The 7,247-nt window shown below is 45.3% G+C and overlaps 1 protein-coding gene across 1 annotated transcript in view; it reads right to left on the reverse strand.

The window, feature by feature from the left end:
• The window catches only part of ecel1 (endothelin converting enzyme-like 1), a 43,567-nt gene extending 39,579 nt beyond the window's left edge, over positions 1-3,988 (reverse strand). Inside the window, exon 1 of the mRNA XM_023428405.2 lies at positions 3,792-3,988. The gene's annotated coding sequence lies outside the window, so the exon portion shown is untranslated. The remainder of the gene's footprint in view (positions 1-3,791) is intronic.
• Between the last annotated feature and the right edge of the window lie 3,259 nt (positions 3,989-7,247).

A 7,247-nucleotide genomic window follows, 5' to 3' on the forward strand; every position in this document is an offset into this window, starting at 1 on the left:
GGGGGGGGGCTCTGCTGTGGTGGATTTTATCTAAATAAATTCAACATTCAATAAACATACTGTATTTAAATCCTGGGTTTTGCAGAATCATCAAACAGACATTCTGCCTCGTCGCCGCTCTAGCGCCTCCTACTGGTTGGTTCTTGCACATTGGACGGAGGCGTTGAGCTCTCATATGTTACAACCTCCTGCTGTGGGCTTGTGCGTCCACATGCTCCACGTAATAACAGTGGAGTGAGCAGTGGTAACCAGTGTAGAGATGAAAGGGGGGGGGGGGCAGGTTTCCCAGGGTGAGAGAGAAAAGTCAAGGATAGTGCGTCTCTGTGCAGCGTCATTATCAATTTAACATATCATCCATCAATCCTCTGCCTTGTTACACACACACGCGCACGCACACACACACACACACACACACACACACACACACACACACACAGAGTCAGAAACATGCTGCATGTATGAAGCAGAATCTGGTCACTATTATTATAATATATCGAATTACAACTGAAAATACATGAATTCTGTCTCCACAACTTCTCTCCAACGTGCACGTACACATGCACGTTCTCTCGTGTCAGAACTCCCTATGCATTATAATAAATTATGACATGCATGTACACACACACACACACACACACACACACTATCACATTGTGAGTGGACACCCAGCGCATGGTTAATGGATTGGATCTTGTGGGTACCATCACACAGAAAGGCATTCATGATGAATGGCTATTTACTGAACATGACAGGGCCTAATATCTGAGAGTTATACTAATACTCCTGCACACACACACACACACAGAGCACATATATGGACACTTAAATTGCACCAAAAACACACATGGTGATGCATAACTCCCTGTTTGTGAAGCGTTCTCAAAGTGTGGTCCGGGGACCTCCGGGGGGTCTCCACCCTGCAGACTTAAGTCCAAACGATCCACAACATCTTTAAAGAGTGACTTCACTCTCTCAGCCCGTTTGTTTTATAGAAAGTAAATGTAGAAATTTACAGCCACTTTCCTCCACTGTCAGTTTTACAGTGTTCATTACAACACAAGTTATTTTCCCTTTTTCCGGAGTAAATCCAGTGATTCTCTTCAGTTCACCCCCCAACACCCCCCCACCTCAGCTCTGTCACCCTCCTCCTCTGCTGAATCTGCTGAAGCCTTGCTAAGCTAACGGTAAGCTAGCAGTAGTGTTAGCCGCCAGCGAGGGTTGAGACTTGAGGTCGCTGGAGTCACTGTCACAGCTTTCACATTAAAACCACAGTTATTTAATCAGCTACGAATTCTTGATGAACATCACATTTGTTTTTTTGAAATCTATATATAGGTATTAAAACATTTAAATTAGACAGAGGGAGAGACACAGACACTGGATGTGATGGAGGACGGAGGTGAGGGAGGGGGGGTCAAAGGTCGCAGGGAATGCTAAAACAAGTTGCTCAGTTGCTCTTTAAGCAAACTACTGCACACACTCCGAGGCGGTCCGTCGCCTCTCTGACCTCCAACAATATATCCTCAGTGACGATCGATAGGTAATCAATAAGCTGAGGCCTCTCACTGTTACAGCTCTGCTACAACTCACGTAGGAGTACCACTGGGGAAGTTATTGGTTCCACAGTTTACCGCTCTTCGGACATACAGCAGGTATTTGTGTTGCGAGCTGATCGATTAGAAAAAGGGAAGTGAATATTTAAAAAAAACAAAAAAACAATAATTCCTGTAATGAAGATATGAAAAGCTGAGCGGCAGACTTGCTGCGGTGCTTCAGGAGTGACGGGCTTTACTGCTCTGGAAGTTAACACATCATCACATTAAAACTGTTCCCCTCGGCCCGAGAAAGCCGCCAGATTTGTTGCCGGTGAGGAGCGGAGTCACCCGGGGTCGACATCGGTCGAGCCACGGAGCTGCAAAGCTGCCGACGGATCGCCGGGGGCAACGTTACAAAGACCATAAAAGATATCTGTTAATACTAACGCTGTCTGTGTTATTCACTGTTGAATCAATAGTAACAACAACAACAACAACAACAAAAAACTGCTCCACCTTCTGCTCTGTAAGCAAATACGTGACCTGCTCCTTCCTGCAGGTTCACTCCACGTGCACAAAGCCTTCAGCAGCCGGAGCGTTTGGTCTCTTCCTCAAAACCTCTCACCCAGTTATTACACTTTTAAAAGTCACCGCCACTTTCCACACGGCCGGATTTACACCCAGAGCAAACTCCTCTCTTCCTGCAGTTTGTGATGATATTTGGTGGCACCCAGAAATAAGAGCTTAGCAGGAGGAGGGGGGGGGGACTCTGGGCTTTTATCTCCTCTCAGGCGAGTTACGTCACCTGAAAGCCCTCTATAAATGGGTTTATTATCCCCTAATCAAAGTGGTCACAGAGCCTGCCCCAAAAGCTTCACGGCACTCTGAGGGTTCAGCGTGGGAGTCGGCCCCCTCCAGCCTTATCACCAGTCGCCAGAGGCTGCAGTAGAGTGCTACACTGCGTTTGTATGGGCTACAGATTTGGACACACAGCTCAAGCTCAAGGGGTTCTATACAGCACCAGGAGATACTTCTTAGACTTGTACCAGAGCAGAACCCCCCCCCCCCAACCACCACAACCAGCACCTTCCACTGTGTGGTGCTATTAAAAACTATTCAAGTGTTCTGGGTTTGCATCAAATGTCCCACTTGAGTGATATTAAAGGAGCACACTGGGCTCATTATTTTTATGTTATTATTAAAACAGAAGAGTCATCCTGAAGAACAATTAGCCTGAAGAACCCTCGGAAAACTGACTCCTCTCTCTCCATTACACACACACACACACACACACACTGGCAGGTATAAAGCACTCACATGCTGTCACTCTATTAACCTTAATGACTCCCAAAAGTCTTTGTGGATACAGAAGTGTGCCACACTGCGTTTCAAACGTTGGGATTTTTACCTTTTTATTTCTGGGCTCAGGACATCAGACTACTAGTTACTCTACTCAGCCACCAGAACCAGGCCACTTCCCTTCAGCACATACACACTTCGTTTTATTTCTCAGACTGGGGCTGATATATTCTTAAAGTTTACATGTATTTCATCCTGTTATTAGCTGCTGCTTTTACGGGCTGTGTTTCAGGCCAGAAGAAACACTCAGTCACGCTCTGTGTCATTTTCACATGCGGCTCCTATGAGTTTAACTGGAATTCCCCACAGGAGAGAAACGCGCGGCTCTTAACGGTGGAGCGGCTGTAAAACTGATGAGTGGGAGGCGGGGTGGGGGTTAAGTCTGACACAGAGAGCGACCGCTGTAAATTAAAACTTTTGGCCGATGTAAACGATGCGTAAAGATGTAAAACAGGCTGCGCAAAAAAAGGGAAAGGCAGAACGATCTCTAGCTCTACTTTTACGCATATTTAATTATCGGGACATTTCGTTTCCACACATCGGATCTTAGCAATTTTTTTTCTTTTTAGCGTTTTGACATCTGATCAGAAGCAGCATCTTGTCACCGACCAACAAAACTTCCAGAGCCGTCCATGTGGACACCGCGGCGGAAATACTAATGACCCAACCGAGTGCGTAAAAACCGAGTGGACACCTCTCAGCAGCGACTCCCAAGGTAAACTGTGGCGTTTCATCTTCGCTCTCCACAATTTAACAAACAACATGATCAGATATTGATTATCAGGAGCTCTTAGCCCGTCGTGCCACAGAATACACCGGCTGCCGGAACACCAGCTCCAGCCCTGTACGCGCATTAGACGTGTGGATGGCTCCACAGAGTGAGGGGGGAAAACTTACCTGTGCTGAGTAAATCACAATCCCCCCGCCGGGAATTGAAATGTGACTTTTCTCCGTGTGTGTGTGTGTGCGTGTGTGTGTGCGTGTGCAGATGCAGGAGATCCACTCCGCTGAAGGTCCGACTAGATTATCTGGTCCCCCTCCGGAGATCGGCACACACAGGGATCCGCACCGCTCTCTGCCGCCGCTGCAGCTCACAGCCTCCGATGTATGGAGGAGAGAGAGAGAGGGGAGGGAGGGGGAGGGGGAGAGGAGAGGAGAGGAGAGAGAGAGAGAGAGAGAGAGAGGGCGAGAGGAGGAGGACGGGGAGAGAGGGGGGGGTCCTTCATTAACAAGGTAAGGCGCGCACACACACCCACACACACACACACACTTAAACAAATGTTAAGCCTTATATCCTCTAGCTGTGCTTTTCTTTTTATGCATCTTCTTTCATTTTCATTCGCTGTTCTTCTAATTGCTATTTGTGTGAGTGATTATGGAGCCAAATGCACATTTATACTATATTTTAAATACTTTTAAGTGCAAATGCTTCTACTTATTAGAAGTAGCTGACTTAATGAGTTACTTGTTATTGTGTTTTGGGAGAATATTGAGTAGAAATTTGGACTTCGAGATTCTCAGTTCATGAGAGCAAAGCCACTGCTGACTCATGCACATTCACAGACAACTCCACATTAAAATGACTTTATCCAAATCTTACAGTGGGGTAAAAAAAAAGAAAGAAATCACATCATATCCCATATTAACCCACTATGTAATATCAACTAAGAGCAAACACTGTCCACTCTGCACGGACATGTTCCCTGCTTTAATATTAATGGCAAAGTCTCTCTCTCTCTCTCTCTCTCTCTCTCTCTCTCTCTCTCTCTCTCTCATTGTGTTGAGTTGATACAATCCCAGCAGCTCAGGGAGTTCAGCATCAACTCATTCCCAAATGAGTGAGTCTATTCCACTGATTGATATTATAGGGCGGCAACATTTTACTGTTCCACCACATCACAGAGTCTGTATTAATAAATCTTCTGGTCTAAACAACCACTAAACATTAGCCATAGAATTGGAGAACATTCATCTCCACGTCGTGGAACAGTCACACAAACCAAACTAATCAACCCAAAGGTCAACTAATATTATTATGCAAATCAGTCGAGTAACTAACTGGCCATTTCATTACCCCAATTGTTCAGCGAGAGGAGGAAAGAGAGGTTTTTTGGAGACATTATTATTTCTGACCTTTTGTTTGTTGACTTATTGATGAGAAAGAAAACTGCCCAACAGAAGGTGCCAATTTTAAAAAATTGCACTTGATTGCAGAGGAAAGATGTTTTAAGCTTTAATAAAACGGCCCACGGCGATAACTGAAAATACGAATGCAGAAGGAGGAAAAGTAGCTAAATAATAATGTGTTTCAGGCGTGGCTCATGAGGATAATGACCCGAGTGAAGCAGAGGAGCTTCCATTAGAGTTACTTTGCAACGGCAAAGAGGAGATAAGCAGGTCAGAAATACGAGCGCCAGGCAACAGGAGGGAACGGCTTGTAACATTTAGTGTGGATTATGGGTACAGAGGGCCAAGTCTGGAAAGAGGGGCAGGGTCAGGTGACCGGCAGAGGGCGGGAAAATGAGGGCAACAGGTGTGCTGAAGATCCATGGACATGCAGGGAAATGAGGACAGGGTTTCGTCGTCATGGTAAATAAATAAAATAATGGGTTAGCTGATGTTTTTTTTTTTAAGATGAATATTCAAAATTTAAAACGTCACTAATTAAAATCTTTATATTATAAATGTAAAAAAAATAGAAAAAAAGATTATATGTCAAAGTGACCAATCCAGGTCGTCTCAGCTCTACAAAGCATTTTAGCATCTTTTAGCTCGATGTTCTTGGGTTTTTTTTTTTACCCACAACTCTCCTGTTCTGGTTCACTCTCGGTTAAGTCTCGCTGCTCTTATCAAACTCAGGCAGCTGTTTTCAGTGAAAAGGATCTTACACCCCAACACCCCCACCCCCTGCTGCGCTCGGGGCTCAGGAGGTAAAGCGGGTTGTCCAATAATCGGTCGGTGGTTCGATCTCCGGCTCCTGGAGTCGGCACGTCGAAGTGTCCTTGGGCAGGATACTGAACCCCAAATGTGTCTAATAGGAAAGTGCTGTATGTACAGTATGTAAGGTAAAAAGTGTGTGAATGGGTGAATGTGGTTTGTAGTGTAAAGGGCAGCAGCAGACGAAGTTAGCAGCTAGCCACTGACCACAGCGGAGCATTAGCTTTTTGCTGGTTGCAGATTTTTGGACTGAGCAAAAAATTAATTACTGCAGGATAAAACTATTGTGATATTTTTTTTTTATGTGATGCGACATGTATCATGAATTAAAGGTAGTCCAGCTAATATTATGGTCTTTAAGCAGTGGCGGTTGAAGTGACGGCTACGGCGCCCGTTCATTCCAGTGTGTTGGCGTAGCAGTGGACATCAAAGATCGCTAAGAAACATTTAACTCTAACAACGGCTACTTCACCTCTTCAGGAAACCGAGGTCACTCTGAACATCGCTACAGTTCGTCTCTTAAAATGAGATGGGTGATAATTTTCCATGGATTGGTCACTTTGACACATGACCTATTTTTTTCTACATTTATAATTTAAAGATTTGTATTCGTCTTTCACTTCAGCACCGCGGACAGCGCACTGGCTTCATCTATACACCGAGGACGGCAGGTTGACAACAGTTTGTGCTGTCATGTTTATGAATAATCCATCAAATTATCATGTTTCTTTAACAAATACACTCATAATCCATAAAACTACTGATGGTATAATTGCAACGGTAGGAAGTTTCGACGTAGAATCTATGTCATCGCATCACGCCGTAGCCGTCGCTGCTTAAAGTCCTGATTAAGGAAGAACTACTGTGTATCACACAGGAGTAAACAGTGGAATCAGTTCACCTGATTTAAATCACTTCCACCTCTGAAGGCTCACACTGTTTACACTACCTCAGTATAAACCATCAAACACTTAAAATCAAATTGAAATTAGCTGCTTTAACGTTCACACTGATGACTCCATGATAATCACCGACCTTTTCATTTACCTCGCCTGCAAACGACCGCGTGCTCAGTTCCCTTCCTCTTCTAGGTGATTTCCTGAGCTAATTTGCCTTTTTGCTCTGGGCCATTTTTTATCCCACTTCTCCCAGCAGTTCCCGGGGCTCGTTTTGCAAACAGGTAACAACGGTGAGGGGAAACGAGGCAGACTAGGTACACTGGCCTATAATCCGGCTCAGTGAAGCAGTGGATTTGGGTTCAGCTGTCAGCCCGCACAGAGGCAGGACACTTGGCAAAATTATGCCACAACACTGGCGGCCTACAGACCCAGAATTATAACGTGTGCCCCAGCAGACCAGAGAGCAGGGAGGGAGCCTCGTTGCAGGCTGGAGTTGGGGGGGTGGGGGTGGGGGGGG

This window comes from Seriola lalandi, unplaced genomic scaffold (genome assembly GCF_002814215.2).
Source record: "Seriola lalandi dorsalis isolate HSWRI2012SDOR001 ecotype SW California unplaced genomic scaffold, Sedor1 jcf7180002054874, whole genome shotgun sequence".
In the NCBI taxonomy this organism is placed as follows: domain Eukaryota; kingdom Metazoa; phylum Chordata; class Actinopteri; order Carangiformes; family Carangidae; genus Seriola; species Seriola lalandi.